Consider the following 21274-nt stretch of genomic DNA (forward strand, 5'->3'; position numbering starts at 1 on the left):
GTAAGTTAGATATTTCCTCAAAGATTGGTCCCTAGTCCATTACCCAGAAAAATAGTATCCTACGAATATCATAATGTAGGAACACTCTCTGGGTGTCTATACAACAAAATCTGTGTGGAGTTATTACTTCAAATCGACATCCAACGCCTTTATTTTATAAGATGTATAGATATGACATGTACTCGGTTGTTTTGGGTTCAATGCCGGAGCATCATTCATTCGCATTACATGACCATCGTAACCGTTGTGTTTGAATTCGTTTCACAATGTTGATATCTGCGTCAAGCTCGTACAGCTCAGCATTAAATATTCTTCAATACTCGCCGTCGCCAACGCGTAGAGGGCCGTAAATCTTTCGAAGAACTTTTCTCTAGAACACTGCCAGGGCCGCCTCATCTGATGTTGTCATGGTTCATGATTATCCGCCATATAGCAGGAAAGGTACGCTAAGTGACTTTTAGAGAATGATTTTAGTTTGCAGAGAGAGGACTTTACTTTTCAATTGCCTTCCTACTATTCCAGAGAAGCATTTATTGGCAAGATTATTTCTTCGCTGGATTTCAAAGCTGATGTTGTTGTTTGTGTTGCTCGTTCCATATAAACGAAGCCTTTAATGTGCTGACTCTTTGCTGATGCCAACACGTACTTCGTTTTGTCCCACCTTTTCTGCTTCTTGTTCTAGTCTGTGGTAAGCAGAACTTACGACACGGGTGTTCAGGCCGATGGTGTCAATGTCGTCAGCATAGGCCAATAATTGCACGCCTGTTTCACAGCAGTTAAGCTCTGCAGCTAGTATAATTTTGTCTAGCAGCAAATTAAAGATCTGGTCACACTGTCGCCTTGTCTGAAACCCTGTTTAGTTTCGAACTGCTCGGAACTGACTGAGCTGATGGTGTTGCTCAACGTTATTTTGCAAAGCCGTATAAGTTTTGCAGGGGAAACCAAATCCAGGCAGCTTCTTTACGTACTGTCGAAGTGCGGCTTTAAAATCGATGAAGAAGTAATGTGCGTCAATTCGGTTTTTTCCAAGATTTGGCGCATAGTGAAAATCTGATCGATGGCAGATTTATCAGGTCTGAAGCCGCGCTGATAAGATCCAATCAGCCTAAGCACGGTGGGCTTTCACACAATACGTTTGACATAAGTCCCCTTTTTGTGGACTGGGCAAAGAACACTTAGATTCCATTTGACGAGCTAGCATGCGTCCACCCATAATTTGCATTGAAATTGATACATGAGCCGTACCAACTCCTCGCCCCCATATTTGAATAGCCCCCCAGGCAATCCAACAGCGCCCGCAGCTATTCTAACTACGTCATAGTCAGCTGGGGGACATTTATTCCATTTTCTTCTATTGCGGGATATGGTTCATCATCTTACCTGTGTTTCATCGCTGTCTCCATTTAAGAGCACATGCGTTGCCTCCATAATCTAAGCACATGTTACCAGGTCGCCATTTTCGTTTTTACAGGAGTTCGCCCCGGACATAAAACCTTCTGCTGTCGCCGAATTTTTTGATAAAATTTGGGCGTTGCTCCGGTTGTCTGGCAACTCAAGCTCTTCGCACTCACACCTTTCCTCCCCTGCTTTTTTCTTCCTGTAAAGGCGTCTCGCATCTCTCTTCAACTGGCGGTAACGTTCACTCTTCTTGTTGTGTTCGCTTTTAAAGTAGCCCTTTAGGCAGCGTCCTTTCTTTCGTTTGCAACGCATTCTTCATCGTACTAATTGTTTTCCATGGTTGGCGGTAAAAAATGTTTTCCTCAGCGGCGTTACGAAGTGCTTTAGAGATATGCTCCGACTGCTTCGTCCGTTGGAACAGACCGTTCGTTACTGATGGATCGTATCACAAATCTCGTCGGGCGTAATAATCTTTTCGGGTCTCTGAGCTGTAGTGTGACCGTTTGAGACTTTGCTGACCTTCGCTGACTCCTTTAGAACTGCTTATATCTCTGCTTGGTACGTGCTTGTTTTTCCCTCGTGAGATCTTTTTAGCTGAAACAACAAATCTTTTGCCGTTCTTCTAATAGTTTTTACTAACCCCCTAGGGCTTTCAGTTCATCACAACTCCTAACTTTTACCAGTTTGTCAGCATACGTAGCATCTCCAGCCTTCATTTTCTTCCTATTCGCCTTTTTAGGTTTGGCTACCTGCCACTTTCCCAACTTTTGAGCTGTCGCGTCTTCTTTCCTTTCAACCTTTTTCTGGTTCAGTGGCTTTTGCGATTTCACTCGCTTGTGATTCCCCTCATGTCCTGGTGTAAAGTCCTGGGACGAGAGATCTTTATGCTTAAACCTGGTGCAGGGTATGACATGTTTCGAGCACCGGTCCAGTAGCTCGTGTGTGCGTTCTAGGCTCTCGTAGAAAGCGTAATTCACTTCATCGTCCTTCTCCTCCGTAGGTTCAGATCCACAGGCTTGAACGATGGTATTTGGCAGCGAATTCTCTTCCCCACCACAAATCCGACACCGAAACTAAGTTTATTTGCATGGTCATTCCAGTAAATGTCACAATATTTATTTGTCTTCTTTCCTTGCTTCGTCAACCTCATTTCTTGGATGACGGTGATGTTGGCTTTTGCCTTCACGAACACATCAACCAGCCGGACATTCCACCTGCATGTTCTCAAATGATAGTCCTTTAAAAGTTTGCATGGGTCGTCGTCAGTAAGGGTACGTCTTCTTATCCGAGGCCTTGTATATTTTCTCATTGGAGTGTGGTTTTGTGTGTTGGGTCTCAAGTCTAGCGCACAACCCGCTCAGCGGGGATGAAAGTATTCCTTGCACGTTTATATAGCGAGCCGATTGATCCAAGATAGACACCGGCTTGCAGTCGCACCTTGTGGTGATCAGACGCTGCTGTTGAAGTCCCCCAACTACCCCTTAACCCGATTATGACGGAGTGGCCTGACAAGGTTGTCGGCTTCTCATATCAGCTCACCACCAAGCGAGTGTTCGGCATTTATTCTAAAGCCTGGCAGTATGTGTCGGATAATCGTGGTATAAATCCATCTGCATATATTGGGGTGAGTCCCCATTTTTCGCCAATGGCTCTTTTACACGTACATATATAATGCAATGTGCGCTATCTTTTGTCGCTGAATGACGTTGTCCTTCCAGTTCAGCTTTTGTCCAGAACTACGCTTAGAAAGTGAAACCTATAAATGAATTGTACGCATTCTTTTGTCGCTGAATGACGTTGTCCTGCCAGTTCAGCTTTTTGTCAAAACTACGCCTAGAAATTTGGCCTTATTTCCCAGGTTTAGGTGCACACCATTTAGTTTTGGTAAGTTAAGTGGCATTTTGTTTCGTTTGGTATACAAGGCAAACTTAACTTTTTCAGAATTGACGCTAAATCCACATCGGGAGGCTTATAGGAAAACCTCTGGTAATGCTACCTGCATCAAGTCACATAAAGTTTGAAGGAACTTGCCTCTGTAGGCAGTCGCTATGTCATCAGCATATGCCACAAATTTCCCGCTCGCCCAAAAAGTATATTTTAATGAGTTTACCGTTAGGTTCCATAGAAAATGGAAAGGACACAACCTTGGGGTGTGCGACTTCCAGTACAGCGTGTTATATACAGCTTCACTAGCCAAGAAAGTTCTTTCCTTCCCTTGGGTAGTTGATCAATCAGTCGGACTGGGGGCCTATTTACATCCGAATGCAAATATATCATTAATTGCTCAAATTTATCTGTTTTACTATATTAACGGCTTCGTAAATCGAGAAATTCGAGAAATTATATTTTGAACCTCCCCACTGTAGCAGAAAAAGTTACGTTTGTCATGTTCTACACTGTTAACTACTACTAGCTCTTTTTACTATAGGAAACACGAACTTGTATGGTGATACATTTGTATAATGTTTACATGTGGCATAGTGTAAAGGACAACAGCATCCGGCTATCATTTTATACCTATTATCGGAAGCCGGGAAAGGTCTCCATCCGGAACAGGCCTAATCATAAGCTCATTATCACTTTCAGTTTGAATCATGGTATTTCGCTTATATTCAAACATTTTGTAAATAAAAAATCCACAGTCTGTCATCTTATTATTTATTTCAATGAAAATTAGCAAAAGCTTTTTCTTCAATATTTCAGAAGTTCCACATAAACTTGTATGAAGAAAACTTCAAAATTTTAGTCAAAGCTTTACAAAGTATTTGCTTATTTTTTTGTATTCACTCGGCCCATTGTCTTTACTTTGCTTATTGAGATCTGTATGTATATGTATATACTAAATACCCAACCCGCAAAATCATCGTATAAATGTTTGTAACTGAATTTTTTTCTCAAAGAAAAACGGGGAAACAATTAATAGCTTCGGATTAGTCGTTTGTGAATCATTTTCGTTCCTTCTTCGCTTGAAATTGTACTGCGCTAGATAAAAGTGGAGGGAAAACAATTTATGTAAAAATGTTTCAACCTAAGAAGTTCAAACGGGTTTCGAACTCGGGATCTCGCGCATAAAAAACTATTAAAATCATTTTCAATTTCTTATTTGTTACATTTTTTTATAATCGTGTACGAGCATTTCTCTATGTTGTTGTTATGAAAACTCCTCATAAACTTAAATGTTCACACAATTCACGCCACTTTCCTGGCTTAGTTTTTTCCAATAAATGTTTTCACATATCCTAATTAAGATAAAATGTTTTAAAGTAAACACTTACGTTTTGCAACATATTGAATAAACATGAAGTAATACTTGTACGTTGTATTTAAATATGTTTAAATACATGAAAACAGTTCAATTTTAACTTTTTAATAGAACATTAGTTTTCTCAAGGTTAAAATTAATTAAGTATTTGAACATGTAAATTACTCAATTGATTTTTCTCTTCAAATGTTTGCTATGTAACTTTGTGCTGACCATATTTGAAAATCCGAAGCAAATTTCCTTAAAAATTATTATTATTGTTATCATAAAAGTACAATGTCTGCTTATATTATTTTTGAAATAATAATCCTCTTATATAGGTATATATTTTATATATTTTTTTAATTTTTTAGATTAACACTTCTAAAGAGAAAATGTTGGATAAGTCTGTTGCAAGGAAATTGCAAAACTGGTATTGAATGCTATAAAGAATGCGCATGTTTACAATTTCATACTGTCCGGGGTTGAATGAGGTACAAAACTTAGTGTAAAAGCTCAATTTGGTGGTGTAAGCTTATGGTCACATGACAGCTTTGTGGGGCATATACACCTACATATACACATTTATGTACGTATAAATAATTTAATCTTCGCAAATTCGCATCTTAGTATTGAAAGCATTTAGTTAGTTTCATTCAAAATCCTGCAAAAATAGTACCAAAAAAAGGAAGTTCCTTTACATCGCTGATATGCAAGTATGGTATATCCCACACAGCGTTTTCATGATTGATTATTTTTTGCGACTAGAAATACTGATACTAATTAATACTGAGTATAAGTTGTACGAGTTGGCGAAATGTGAGTATAGAGTCAAACAGACGACCTGAAGCCCTGCATGTCTGCAATATAATGTTAAACAAAACATGGGGCCATAGGCCACAACTAGGGATGCCAATTTTTCGTTTTTTATTATCCTTAGATTTTCGAGGTCTCCTCATTGTACTCCCGAGATCAGTCTCGAGATTTAGATATTCATTATTTTGCAACAGCTTAGCTTCAAAAACGTGAATCAATGCCGCTTGTGCAACCTCCCAACTGAAAAATAAATAACAACAAACACTTTTTAAGCATTTTTTACTTAAAAATAATTTATTCATTGTATTTAGTAACAAACTAAAGAATAAATATAAACAAATTGGTACATACAGTGGCTCACATAAGTTTTTTTGCATTCCAAGCTGATTATAAAAACCTTCGAAGTTGATTTTATATTTCATATTTATTCAGTAAAAAAGTTTCAGTGGTATTTAAGCTATCATTGAAGCTAGTGATATAAGTTATTTAAATCTCAAAATATATTTTCAATTTTGCGTACAATAAACAAAATATAAAAAATTCACATTTCTTTGCTAATAAAAGTATTTTGCTTACAAGTATTTGTAACAAATCTAAGTAAATGCTATTTAATACTTTGGTGGCCATCATTTGTAATAGATTCCACCAGCTTTCTGCAAAATTCTGTCGGAATTTTTTCCAACTCTTCGGGCAAAATAGATTTAAGGTCACTTCTCATCTTTTAGATGGGATCAAAAATTTTCCACCGGATTTATGTCAGGACTTTCAAGAAGTGTTGGTGTTGAAAAGTATCAATTTTTTAACATCATGGGCTATGTTCTTGTGGTATATGTCTTGCTGAAATAGAAACTCATCATTTGATTATTTCGGCACTGGAGTGTAAATTTTCAAACCCCCCTTGCCTCAGGATCATTTGATTTTTTAGGTCGTTACAATTCAAATATTTGATGTTTTCATGTCTATGTTAATAAATTTCTATATAATTCTGCTACGTATTTACCTTGTTGGTGATATTATATTTTTAATATGCAAGCATATGTATGTACGAAGTGAACACTTATATTTGAATCATATTCTGTTTCATAATAATTCTGCAATTTTTTAAATATACAAATGTACATGTTTACTTTTACTATAATTTCATAAAGAAGTTTCCTTGTAAATTTGCCTAACGACCATCTAAATACTTATCAGAGAACAGCAGGAATCGAACACAACAACGGTCGATTACATTCGGCAACATCATCGTATTCAATGATCCAACTTGCTTAAACGAACATAATCGACATTGATTTAAAATCAACCAACTTATTGCATGCTTGAATATAATCAATTCAGGCGTTTGCTCGTTTGCCTCAACCGCGATTACATTCATCGGAATGAAAAGGCAAATATGAAAACTCCATGCGTTTGAATATTTGCATGATTCTTCTGCCCTTACGTGACGGCGACAAGCTACATAAAACATTGCTTACGGTTCTGTTTGTTTGCCGAGCTAAACGATACTAATTCCCGTACTTTGATTTTATTCTCCACATCTAAATAATGTTAAATTTACAGCATTTTTTCGAAGTATACATTTCCTATTTTGAAATATAATGCATTTTTGACATTATTTTCCATGTGGAAAACACATTATTATAATGTAATATCAACATTTTTTTTTTCATATCAAAAACACATTTCAAAAATGTAAAATTCAAATTATTTGATAAATGAAAAAATAATGTGTTTTTCACATTTTAAAATGTATTTTTTCCGTGTAGTTATGACTTTTTTAAATAAAATTTTTTTCTATTCGATCAGTTTCTCTTTTGGATTTTATATACGTATACGTTTGATCTCATGCATAGGCTCAAAAAGTATGAATTCTACTTATTCCTGAAGGAGGTCCTTCGGTTTTTTTTTTTAATTTATCTATGATTAATATTACAGGAATTCGATTCTGTCGCTTTTCCTAATGTTAACATGTTGTTGAAAATCTTGTGTACACTTCCAGTAACAACGGCAATGAACGAGAGATCTTTTTCAACTCTTAGGCTGATTAAAAACTATTTTAGAAACACGATGAGTGAAAATCGATTGAATGGCTGTGCATCACTAAGCATCCACCGTGATCAAATTGTTACCATTGATGAAGTTTTAGATGAAATGGCAAAGAAAAGCCGACGCATGCGCTTGAGTTTTTAATGTAACCTTTTTCATATCATATTCTGAATATACGTACTTTAATGTTAAAGCTAAAGACAATATTTTTTTTTTATTTAACTGAAAAAAAATTTTTTTTGAACCCCCCAAGACAATTTTCTGGCTACGCCCCTGCCCCTCGGCAGTGATTTGCCAAATACTCCCAGTGTATTTCTGTCATGAAAAGCTTCTCAGTGAAAGCTCATCTTCCAGTCAGATGCCGTTTTGAGTCCCCGTAAAACATGTAGGTCCCGTCCCGTCAATTTGTAGGAAAATTAAAAAGGAGCAAGACGCAAATAGGAAGAGAAACTCGGCCTTAAACTTCTTCAGAGGTTGTCGCGCCTTGTATATTTATATTGTGACGAATACTAGCAACACTAAGGGGTGCTCTAAGCCGATACTAAGCAGTGACTCGTATGCACATGAACAAATCAATCATTATGTCTACCCATATGTCCATGCGAGCAGCGGAGAGGAGACACACAAACACATGCATATATCTTATCTGAGATGTTCAAAAAAGTAGGCAATTATCTGTGGAAGTGTCACTCACATATACACGCGCATATGAGAAGCTATACACGTGCATCTGTAGTTATAATTTTATAGCAGTAACTAAGTAAATTCTGGAAGCGCCTAGAAGTATGCGAACGAGAAATCACAGAGTATAAAAGGCAGCAACAGTAGAGGCACGACAATCAGTTTGCTTTAAGCAACCGTGCAAAAATCGTGTGACCAAAAACGCACACAGCCATACGAATTTTTGACAGGGGTGACGATTTGGAATGAAAAATTGTGCAAATGAAATAGCATGCTGACAAATTTAAATGGAATATCTCCGGAAAGATTTAAAATTAAGAGGGAGTTCTCCAGATCATAAATATATATATTTTAAAGTGCGCAAACTTATAATTTAAAAGTTATTTGGTGTTAAAATTTGCAAATTTCTATGCAAATTTTATATGTGCATACGTATATATATGTGGCAGCACAGCTTTGTAATGTCATCAATAATATATATATATATATATATATATGCATGTTGCTACAAAAGCGCGATTGATTTAATAAAAACACTTATAATAAGTAAAAACAATGCAAAAATGAAATGTGAAATATACAAAAATGCAATTTAAGTTTATCGTTGCCAATTTATGTAGATATGTATGTGGATTAAGGTTTTGAAAGATGTGTAAATTATAATTTAAAGTGCTATAGAAATTTGCTAAATTTGCAAACTTTAACAACAAATAACTTTTAAATTATAAGTTTGCGCACTTTAAAATATATATATTTGTGATCGGGAGAACCCCCTCTTTCATTTGATACCAAGTTTTACCCCGAACTCGGGGGGTGCTATTCTAAAATTTTCCCAAAGAATTCACAATTATATAGCACCATGCCGCGAACTATGATAAAAGGTGGTGTGTGGAGAACCACTGAGGTAAGCATTTGACGCGACTGGTTACTCTTGCCCGTTTATTAACTAAATTGATAACTTTCAGGATGAAATCCTCAAAGCAGCTGTAATGAAATATGGCAAAAACCAGTGGTCACGTATTGCATCACTGCTGCACCGCAAATATGCCAAGCAATGTAAGGCACGCTGATGCGAATGGCTTGATCCTAGCATAAAGAAGACAGAATGGTCACGGGAGGAGGATGAAAAGCTTTTGCATTTTGCCAAATTAATGCCAACACAATGGCGTACAATTGCGCCGATAATTCAGAGGGTTAACTGGCACCAATTGTTCACACCAAATTGTTAGGTACAGGATTCGCTACGGGTAGGTGAGGTTGGCAATCACAACCCCTTGAATCATTTTGGTCGGCAGGTATTCCGCGGATATATTCTTGGCACTTGTTATTGATGGCTTTTAAGCTGGCTAACTCGCTTAGATCTGGGTTGTAACTAATTACTATTAGTTGATTTAGAAGTTTTTTACTTAATGTAATAACACTTATAAAATTAGATTTTTTTTTCTTCATTTTTTTGTAGCTAAAACTCCATTCTCATAACCAAAGCGTACACCACTAACAAGTGCACAGAAAACGAATCGTTTTGTAATTTCTATGAAACCAGTGCCAAAATTGGAGTTATTTAAGAAACCTCAAACTGCTATGCCATCACGTCTCAAAGAAAATACTGGACCTAAACAATTTTCGCATATCGTAAGTCCGGTTGGTGCATACATGAAAAATACAGCAACTACGCCGCTCATGTCAAATCTTAAGCAACGCTCAGAGAGTCCAGATGTCCGCAATGCAACTGTTTTTCGTGAACTAGAACAAGCTATACGATAACAAAAACATCCAGCTTGCCAAAGAATGCATATATTTCTTCTGAATTCAAGCATGTAAGTAAATGCAATTACTACATAAATTCTCTAAGCAATGAAACCTAGGCATATAGTGGTAGAGTTTAGATTATCTAACTTGGATTATGTGGTTGTTGTTGTTGCTGTTGTTGTTGTTGTTGTCGTTGTTGTTGTTGGTGTTGTTGTTGTAGCGATAAGGTTACTCCCCGAAGGCGTTGGGGAGTGTTGTCGATGTCGATGCCGGATACAGATCCGGTACGCTCCGGTAACACAGCATCATTAATGTGCTACCCCGACCATTTCGGGAACGATTTATATGGCCACATTAAACCTTCAGGCTATCCCTCCCTCGCCACCTCAAGTTCCATAAGGAGCTTGAGGTCGCCAGAACCTCGTCTGTTAGTGAAACAGGATTCGCCGCGGTTAGGTGAGGTTGAAATCGAATCGATTCAAGTTTGAAATCGAAGCAGTGAACCACCAGTTTCAGCTACTCCACCAACTTCAAGTGCAGGCGGTGTTACAGCTCCATACCAGCACACAGGTGAATAGCAAATGCCACCGCAATCGTGTCCAATGCCACGACAGTCTGGTCTAATGCAGTCACAACCCGGTCAAATGCCACCTCAACACCCTATGCACCAGCCATTTGGTGGCCATGAGAAACATGGTCCTCCAGGTATGCCGCCCGCATCAACTGGACCAGGGGAGCCAATGACACCACATCCAGATATTCCAAGGTATATACCACAACAGCAACCGGGTTATGCAATGCCACGATAGCAGCAGCAACAACCTTCCCAGGCTGGCTATCTGCCAATGCCACAAAATCCGGGCTATCCACCACAACCTCAACATCCAGGTTATCCTCTACAACAACCAGGTGTACCACGTGGTTACATGAGTCAAATGATGCCACCAACACAACCTGGACAGACGCCAATGCTCAGTCAACCACCCAAGCCGGGTCAACCCCCAATACCCGGACACGTCCGGACGTCCTGGTTATAATGTATGCTAATACAACTAATAATTTACAAATTTGCTGATGATTATTTTTGTGTTATTTTCTTTAGCAACCACCTGCAACTGTTACTGGTAAATATCAACAGCCGCAACAGTATGATCAAGCCCAAGGCCGTTTAGATCCCGATCAGATGCCAAATCCGATAATAAAATAGCGCTGGTGGTGCTTTTATTACTAATAAACAGGGTTTATTACCACCGTTGGTGACCACAAAATATGTGGTAGAAGATCAGGGTAACTCCTCGCCACGTTACGTTAGGTATCGCTATTCGAAATTAATGTTTTGTTTGGCAATTACATTGATCTTTCTTCTTTGCAGGTCCTCTTTGTATTGCATACCTGCAACAGCTGATTTATTAAAAACAACAGCTTTGTCCATTACACTTACCGTCTAACCAATGGCACGAACGGTTGAGGGTGAATATGAGTCACCCATTGTAAATTTTGGTGAATTGGGTCCAATTAGATGTAATCGTTGCAAGGCTTAATAGCAACTAGTAGATGCTGGTCGTCGTTTCCAATGTCTAATGTGTAAAGTAACAAGAGATGGTAAAAAAATCTTTCACTTTTACTTGTGTTCATTGATCCATATTTTTTCTCAACAGTGCCAACTGCACATTTCCAACATTTGGGCCATACCGGACAGCGTGTCGATAAATATGAACGTCCTGAACTTGTATTGGGTACATGAGTATTTGTGTAAAAAATGCTTGGGTACCGATAGCTCTCATGGTAAACCTCGACTCATATCCAACATCAATGTCTCGCATTCAATTGTGGCACTGTACGCACTACATTGGGTTCACGTAGTATGGACAAGCATATTGTTGATTCCAGTGGTAAGGCCACAATTTCAAATGATGGGGCAACCATTATGAAACTATTGGATATTGTGAATCTAGCCGTAAAACTCTAGTAGACATCGCCAAATTTCAAAATGCTGAGGTAAGTTTTTTGTTATATTAGAATGTGTAGAATAAAAATGTTTCTCTTATCAGGTCGGCGATGGTACCACTTCAGTAGTATTTTAAGCATGTGAAATCTTAAAACAACTTAAGCCATATGTTGAGGAAGGCGTGCATGCACGTATCATCATTACAGCTATACGTAAAGCATGACAATTATGTATGCTAAAATATGACATGGCTGTACATGTCGAAGCGCCAATCAAAGAAGCAACAAAGTGCTTTATTGGAAAAATGATCTGCCACAGCAATGTCCTCCAATGTCCAAGAGTATCAGAAAATTGTTGATGCTGAATGGCGTATTCTGTAGAATAAACTAGCTAAGTAAGGCGCCAATGTTGTGTTTTCTAATGCAACGTCCATATGCAACGTCATCTGCGTAAACCGTAAGTTTTTCTGGTCCCTCGTAGAATCCCCTAAGCAGTTGGTTAATGACCAGCGTCCACAGCAGAGGTGATAGCACCCCTCCCTGCGGAGTGCCCCTGTCCATTAATTTCGTGGCCGCGTACAATCCCCATTGCGATGTAATCTTACTGCAGTTTAACATGCAGTCGATCCATCTGGGTAAGGCTGGATGTACTGTAACGTAATTAAGACCATCAATAATCGCCCATTTAGAAAGCCCCGGCAATGCTTAAGAAAACTTCTAGAGCATATTCCTTATATTCCAGGGCCTTTTCTATGCTTACTACCACCCTATGCAATGCGGTGTCTACTGACTTGCCTTTGGTGTACGCCTGTTGTGTTGTGGAGAGCAGCTTTTCATCCACGTTGGACGTTATGTACACATCTATCAGCCTCTCAAAGGTTTTGAGCAGAAATGATGTTAAGCTATTGGGTCTATAATCTTTGGGATACACGTGAGCGATCTTCCCCGCCTTGGGTAGGAAAGCTACACAACAACAACAACACCAGTTCTCCAAGAGTGCGGTACATGATTCAGTTTATGCACCCATCGAATATTATTTTAAGCCATCCCACGACCGCCCTACTTGAAACTTGTAGCATGGCCGGACATGTACCATCTGAGCCCGGCGATTTCACCACCACTACGAGGTCCTTAGTAGTGTAATTAGGCAGCATATATGAATGCAGCTGTTTCCTTACCATTACTACAGCTCGCACCCGTCCTTCCGTTTGCGCATAGTAAACGCCAAATCCGCGCGCGCTAAGTCCAGAAACCTTTTCTCCCGATGGAAGCCACGGCTCCTGGATCAGCGCGTTAGGAGGAGGAGTTCGCTCGACGCCACTTTACTGTGTTGGAGGTTTATCTGTAGGACTCGCAGCACCAATGGGCTGCTTGTCCCCCTCCAGCACCTTCATCGTGACCACGCCGTCCTCCCCTAGCCCTTTTGGTTTAGAGTGTTCGAAGCCCCCTTCAGCCTCTTGTACCTGTTGTGCCGGGTGTTCCTCTGTGCGACTCACAGCACAATCTGGCTGTTGGTCCCCTTCTAGCACATTCGGGGTGACGTGGGCTACCTCCACCTGTCTTTTTTCCCTTAGGTTTTTGAGGTCCTTTTCGACTTCGCCCACGTCCAGCGTGTTAGGACTTTAATACCCGCGACTTCTTTTCCTGAGTCGCATATAAATTTTGCCTGTACCTAAGGACATTTTTCCAAGCTGCGCGTACAATATATCCTCCGCCTGCTTGTTTATTTGGAAGATGTATAACTGACCTTCCTCCGTAGGCCGAGATACAGTAAGTACCTCGCAATCCTGTGTCGGTATGTTCGGATTCTGGTTCTGCAAAAGTCGCAGTGTATCCTCCGACTTCATCACGCATGGTATCCATACCTTAACTTTTGGTACCTTGGGGATTTGCGCTTTATCCACCATCTCAGAACGCGCGTTCGTGCCCTGCCTTTGGAGGTTTGGAACCACTTCCTCCAGCCACCGCAAGCTCGCACGCTATCATCTTCATACCATTATACCATCCCCCGAATCAAAGGTTGGAAGGAGCTTACCTGGTTATTCCCGCATCATCTTAAGCATTAAGCTAATAAGCTCCTTTTCTACAGATCTCCACCTTTCACTAGTCATCTGTTCGAAAGGACTGCTACGATCAACCAGCACCACAGTCAGTGACTGCTTTGCCACATCACTCATCTTCTCGGGAAAAGCCGGCGTCTTAGTGTTATTTCCCTTTGGCACCTCCGAGAAAGCTGGAGTCTTAGCTCCATTTAGCACCGAGAAAGTCGGAGTCTTAGCGTTATCTTCCTTTGGCTTATCTCCTACTTCCATAGTTGGAACTTCCCTCTGACTCGCAGCCTTCGAGGTAGTTGCTACCTCGCTATTGGGGCCCATCTGTCTTACAGCTTTGGGCCTACTTGACTGGGCCGTTTCTGCCTCTTGAAAGCAGGCTTGTCGCCTTCCGCCGAACGTTGCCTTTTCATGCTGCCATTCGACGCTTCTTCCTCCTCATACCGGTTGCAGAACCGAGGGTTTCTCGCAGCAAACCTTTTGAACTGCCTTCGACCTACTTCTACCGCCTCACGAGCCCATGCCTAGCGCTCGATCTCCTCTTTGCTCCGTACCCTTCTCCACTCTTCTACTCCTTTTTCATTTGTGTGCTTCTCCAACACGGAGTTCATTGAATCGGCACTACTCTCGCTCCCCGAGTCCGACGCATCGCTTAATGCGTATATGTCGTCCTTGGCTTGCGGCTCAGCCGTCTTCTTATCATCGTCCTTATGGAAATTAGGTAATGAGTCGTTCATTTTGGTCGTACGACCACCAGCCCGACAAGGCGGGCTCAGCGGTCCAGTATTATATACGGGGAAAGAACCGTCAGCCACAGCAGCGCCCCTTACTGTGGTAAGGCCATCAATACTTCCCGAGGTGGTCCGGTATCGGGAAGGCTCCGTTCGATTACAGCCGAATTTATCCCCTGGCTACAAATCGTCCAATAGGCACGGTCCGCATAACACCCTGGATTAGGGGGTTGGCAGTTCTTGGTCACCGACATCCCGCCGCCCTCCTATGAGGCGAAACGGCGTAGATGCTAGTCCTAAACAGCTCCTCCTCATAGTCGGGCGCTATGGAGATCGGCTAAGCCCTCACACCAACGACGATTTTCGTTACAATTGCTAGTGCATGCTCTCCAAGATGTAGATCCTGATCGAAAGTCACACCCAAAATTTTAGGGTGTAAGACAGTCGGTAGGGTAATGCCATATGGTCGACATTTGGCGCGGTCATGTTTTAAATAAGGTCACCGATGATTTGGTTGGTGACAATATCAGGTTTCGCGAGGCGACAAAACTGGAGAGATTGGGAGATAGCTGTTTATTTTATTACAAAGCTCATCGATGTAGGAAACAATAGCATGGGCGTAGAAGCAATAGTGACTCCTGGTGGTAAAGGTAGCTATTGATATGTAGAAGTTAAGCAGAAGTTTGAATATGAGTTTTTTAAGTTATAGCAAAAAAAGCGTTGAGGATTTTTAATATCTTACCAGGTACCTTCGTACATGTTTGTAAGAATGAAGAATAAAACCTATTCAAACTCAATTTTCACCAGGACAAAGCCGCTGAGACTTCGCTATAATTTAACATACAATACGTTACCCCATTTTAGCACAACTATCATTTTTTGATTTTATTAAATTTTATAAAATGTTTCTTCCTCTACAATTCTATTTCGGTGTTGGATGGTAAATATGGCTTTCGCATTTTCTCAATCAATAACTGTGAAAAGGTGGAAGAAATCTATGCGTGTAAATCTCACATATTATCTTGGTCGAGCGTTTCTTCAATAGCTCTCTAGTGGTGATGGTGACAGCAGAGAAACCCAACTGTTTACAAATGTTACACTTCAAAAATAATCAAAATATCTGCCATTGCGTCTACGGCTCAAATACCCACAGTATATGAATGAATCGATTGCACCTAATTGTCTGCCTAACGGATAGTATACATATTCATCAAATCGAAAATATTGCACCAAACGAACTGGGTCTGAATACTGAAACAGTACACATATTCAAAATCGATGAGGAGGCTGTGATGATGGTATAGGGTGAGTTGTTGAATAACATACGAAAACCACTTTAACCCATCTATATATTTGCATTACAGCTAAAGCTTTACAAACAGCAAAAATTGCTGGCGCCAAGCAATTGGAAAAGGCTGTGAAGCATTCATCACACTGTACGGATGGTGTAAAGTTAGAAACTGCTGTTGTAACAGCTGCCACCGACACAACGGTCATCTCTACTTCGCCGAGTAGCGGCTCGTCCGACTATCTATCGAAGACAGTATAATCATATCTTTTGCCAACACAGGTTAGCGATGTGCTTGCTCAGGAAAAGATTTCAATTTAAAGTATTTACTTTTCTTTATATCAACAGTATTAATTTAAGTTGCAATATCACGTACATATATAATAAGGGATGTGATACGATTGCTGTCGGAATTAGATTTGAAACCAATCAATACTCCTGCTAAGGGTTGCAAAATTATTGCTTGAATAATTAGATTTAGAACAATAATAAGCCTTAATTACAAGTCGTACATTTTTAAGTTCATCAATTACGACAGCATCGGATTCCACGACACCGTTGAATATTCTTGATCTGAAAAAAGAGTAAACCTAATCTGAATTTCTACTAAGCTTTAAGTTGTAGATTATTTAAATAATTGGAGTTTTTTCTAAAGCTTAAAATTATTTTCTGTTCGCTTGGAAAAGATTTCAATTGGAAAATAATAACCAATAAGGCGAGTTTATTTATTATTAAAATTCTTACTTTTCTTTTTTATCAACTGTATTAATTTAAGTTACAATTTCATGTACATATATAATAAGGTATGTCGTGATACGATTGCTGTTGGAATTAGATTTGAAACCAATCAATACTCCTGCTAGGGTTTCAGAATTATTGCTTGAATGATTAGATTTAGAACAATAATAAGTTGTGAAGATCAGTGACACCATCTACCGCATACAAACCATTGGGAAACCACGAAGTAGAAGATGTCCACACGAGCAGCGGAGAAGAGACGCACAAACACATGCATATATCTTATCTGAGATGCTCCAAAAAGTAGGCAATTATCTGTGGAACTGTCACTCACATATACACGCGCATATGAGAAGCTATACACGTGCATCTGTAGTTATAATTTTATAGCAGTAACGAAGTAAATTCTGGAAGCGCCTAGAAGTATGCGAACGAGAAATCACAGAGTATAAAAGGCAGCAACAGTAGAGCCACGACAATCAGTTTGGTTTAAGCAAGCTATTAGTTGCAAAGTATAACTGTTATTGTGAAGTACTTTAATAAAGGCCATTTTTGCATTATTCAATATTGGAGTTATTTATTCAACAGTTTAGCGATTCGAACGTTAGCAGAAGATTTGGTATAAGCGGAATTTCAGTAAATTCGTTACAATATTAAAGAAAGGTGAAATAAACGCTGTCATCCAGCATGGCAGCTAACGTTACTTTAAGTAACACAGTTTACAAAAAATAAATACACTGCTAAACGAGTCCGTCATTTCATTTATTTCATTTTTCCAAAATGTTCGCCATAATATCAATTGCAAAATACTTTTGGTAATACTTTGAAAAAAAAAATTCAGCTTTTCGGCCTTAAGAAGACCGTGATCCCGGGTTCGGCATCCCTAGCCACAACTCACGGTAATAGAATATGGTTATTCCACCGATGGTCTGAATTGAAAAAATAGGATAGGGTGGCGTTAATCATCCATCCACCCGTCAGGCTGTACGCTCGAGGATTCATCCTCATATATCTGTTTGCAATAACTTTCATTTATATAAAGATATGATGAGGTGATGAAATTTGGTATTGTACTTCTTCTGGTAACGAGTAAGGCTTCTACTACTCATATGCTCTTAATCAGTATAGGGCCATGTCCACGGAATCATATTTTTTATTTCTATTATTGAATATTTTGGGAAATATTTATGCAGAACGATATGAGAACGGACAAGGCGACAACTATTTCGATTATACCTTTTAAATCTCTAAATTTTATCAAAATAATACCTCGGGCAAAAATTGTAAATCTCAATATTTCTCTACAAAAATGGTGCTTATGATTTTTTCTGTGAAAATCATCGTTCTTGATCCTTAGCTTAATTTAAAAATATCATAAGTCACTTTTTTTGAAAAATTGTATTTTAATGCAGTTTTAAAACTGAATTCAAAAAAGAATGTGCTAAGTCAACCTGTCAATAATATCAATCTGAATTACTAGTCATTTCTTTGTGCGCGCATTTAATTACTTATTTAATTCATTCAGTCTAAAAGTACATGCTTTGTTGTTGTTGTATTAACGATAAAGACACTCCCCGAAGGCTTTGGGCCGATGTTGATGGTCCTTTGCCGGATATAGATCCGGTATTTTCCGGTAAAAAACCACTATTAAGGTACTAGCCCGACCATTCGGGAACGATTTAATATGACCACATTAAACCTTCTAGGCCATCCCGCCCTCCCCACCCCCTATTTCCATGAGGACAACATGAGGTTGGGAATTGGGTTGGAGAAGCTGTATATTGCGCTGGCAACCCCTTGAAATTGGATTCACCCAATTGCGACATGCCTTTGGTGTTTCATAAATGCTTTGCGCTGACCATAATCTACTTCAATTCTTACATGTCGGTAACTATGTACATACATGCTTTGCTACAGACTAGGTAAAAATAGAAAACAATTCAAGCTTAAACTTATATAAGCTGTTATTAAATTTGAGAACACTCCTGAATCGATTTGCTAGATGTATAGTCCTAGTTATAGGTTCATTCATAGCATAATTTGTTTTATAAGTTATTTCGTTAAATAATCTATTATACCGAAGATCACGCAGTGGAATATATGGAATGAACAAATTAGATAAATCAGAGCAATTCGTGCTAAAGTTTATTACATTATAGGCTAGCATGAGTGCCATTCAAAGCCTGAAGACCAAGCAATTTGCGCCTGCTGGTATATGCTGGGAGGCCCTCTGGCCAGTGAAGCATACGTAAAGCAATTTTTGTAAACAAAATTTGAACTCTCTCAATTTTATAGGAGTTAGACTCATAGAAAGAATTCCATTCCATGCCTTCAACGTCATAGGGTCCTTAAAGTCACTGGTATTACGTCTACTGAACCCAACCATTGCAACAAATTTTGAAACAACGAAGTCAATGGCACTAGAAAAAGAGAGTTTGGAGTCAAAAATTACACCCAAGTCTTTACTCTCTTAGCAACGATCAAGAGATTTATTATTTAGTTTGTAGATAAAGTATGTGGCAGTTGTCTTTTTGGAATAAGATACAATACAGCATTTGTTTGAATTTAAAAATAAAAAATTATTGGGGGACTCATTTAACCTTATAAATGCCTTATAAAGTGTGTAAACGTATAAATTTATCTAGTGCGTAAACCAACTGTCAAATTTTGCATGAAGAATCATTTTCACAATTTGTTTAAATTTACGCGCACATTTCATGGTGTAAACGCGATAAACTCAAAGGAATGCAACCTTGCAAACATAACAGCCGTCATTTTCATCAGAAATCTCCAACATCAGCAAGTCATTTATAAGAATATCTTAGTAAGGACATTTTAGTTTTCATTTTTCACTTAATCTTGAAATTTTTTAATTTGTATAGCAATCAAAAACTTTTTTTGGCAATAATACAGCTGATCGACAATTAAGTTTATCAATAATATTTCTAGGTGCGTTCATATAACAGCGTGTGTAAATGGATATAATTTTACACCTTATAAATTTATATACTTTAATGAGTCCCCCTAGTGTCTGCGCACCATCCGGCAAAAGAGTCCAGATCAGAATCGTTAGAAATTGTTTGACAAATAAATAGTATTTTTTGTGAACTATATAGTTTTAGCAAAGAGGATAAATCAACAAGAGACATCACTTCCCTGCAAAAATCGTGTGACCAAAAACACACACAGTCACAAAAATTTTGACAGGGGTGACGATTTGGAATGAAAAATTCTCCAAATGAAATAGCATGTTGACAATTTTAGCTTTCCCACAATGTATCGTGCTCACTCGCCCCTATTATATTCATAGGGATAGCAAAATACGTCATTGTTGCGTGCAAAAAAATTGTCTGCGAATTTGTTCTTCCACAGATACTGCCAGCCCTGACCCACATTATCAACCACTGCATCACAACCTCGTGCTTTCCTGATGTCTGGAAGATCGCATCTGTCCTTCCTGTAGCTAAAAATAAGTCCGCCTGCCGCCTAAGTGATTTTCGTCCCATAAGCATCCTTCCTGCGTTGCCGAAGACCTTTGAGAGCTTGTTATCAGAACAGATCCATGCTTATATTGACAAGTTCAATCTACTTTCCCCATTCCATTCTGGATTTAGGGCAAAGCATAGCTGTTCAACTGCAATAATCAAAATCTTGGATGATATTCGGGCGCCCTACGATAGTAACAAGATAACTATGTTGTGTCTGCTCGACTTTTCCAAAGCGTTTGATTCTGTCAACCACACGTTGTTGTGCATGAAGCTAAAGTCTTATTTTGGTTTTGGGGACTCTGCCTTAGGTCTCCTGAGGAGTTACTTGGGTTGTAGAGCGCAACGAGTGAAGGTGGGATCGCAAGTCTCTAGCCTTAAGATGTTATCAAATGGTGTCCCCCAAGGTTCTACACTTGGACCGTTATTATTTAGCCTATTTATTAATGCCATATTTACCACCTGCAGGTATGCTCAAATGCATGCTTATGCAGATGATATTCAACTTTATATGTCTGGAACACATGCGCAAGTTTCTGAACTTTGTGCCAAGTTTAATAGTGATTTGTCAGCTGTTTCGTCTTGGGCGCAAAAAAATTATCTTTCCCTTAATAGTGATAAATCGTATGTGCTACCTATATCTAAAAGGCAAATTAACTCATCAAATCTACCAGCTTTATATATCAATTATAAGTGCCTTAAGTACGTGTCTAAAGTAAGGAATCTGGGGGTTGTTATTAACTCTAGTCTCTCTTGTGATGATCATATTAACGCTGTTATCAGTAAAGTTTACTACACTCTACGTAATCTACGAATGTCTGCCCCCTTCACCCCACTTGGAATTAGGAAGCGGCTTGCTATACAACTAATGCTACCAATTATCTGCTATTCGGATTGTATATACAGCAAATTAGATTCAAAATTGGCACATAAGATTGATGTCATCTTTAATCATATCACGCGGTATGTCTTCGGGTTGGCTAGGTATGATCATATATCAGCGTGGCGAACGAGTCTCTTGGGTTGTGAAATATCTGAGTATCTTAAGGCTAGGAACTGTATATTTTTGTGTCGTGTGATTGCTGATAAATGCCTACTTATTT

The 21274-nt window shown here is 39.0% G+C and overlaps 1 protein-coding gene and 1 long non-coding RNA gene across 12 annotated transcripts in view; one reads left to right on the top strand and one right to left on the bottom strand.

Annotated features, from left to right (window-relative positions):
- The window catches only part of Tomosyn (syntaxin-binding protein tomosyn), an 835312-nt gene that overhangs the window by 786321 nt on the left and 27717 nt on the right, over nt 1-21274 (bottom strand). The window contains exon 1 of one of the 11 annotated variants that reach the window (XM_067782356.1): nt 4674-5043. The exons of the other annotated variants lie outside the window; for them this stretch is intronic. The gene's annotated coding sequence lies outside the window, so the exon portion shown is untranslated. Of the gene's footprint in view, nt 1-4673; nt 5044-21274 lie in introns of those variants that run through there. 11 annotated transcript variants of the gene reach the window in all.
- LOC137250089 (uncharacterized) lies at nt 9569-12567 on the top strand. Its single transcript, XR_010952721.1, has 5 exons — nt 9569-9999; nt 11034-11243; nt 11304-11533; nt 11590-11929; nt 11983-12567. It is a non-coding gene; the product is annotated as an uncharacterized lncRNA (long non-coding RNA).

Source organism: Eurosta solidaginis, chromosome 4 (assembly GCF_040869045.1).
Source record: "Eurosta solidaginis isolate ZX-2024a chromosome 4, ASM4086904v1, whole genome shotgun sequence".
NCBI lineage: Eukaryota > Metazoa > Arthropoda > Insecta > Diptera > Tephritidae > Eurosta > Eurosta solidaginis.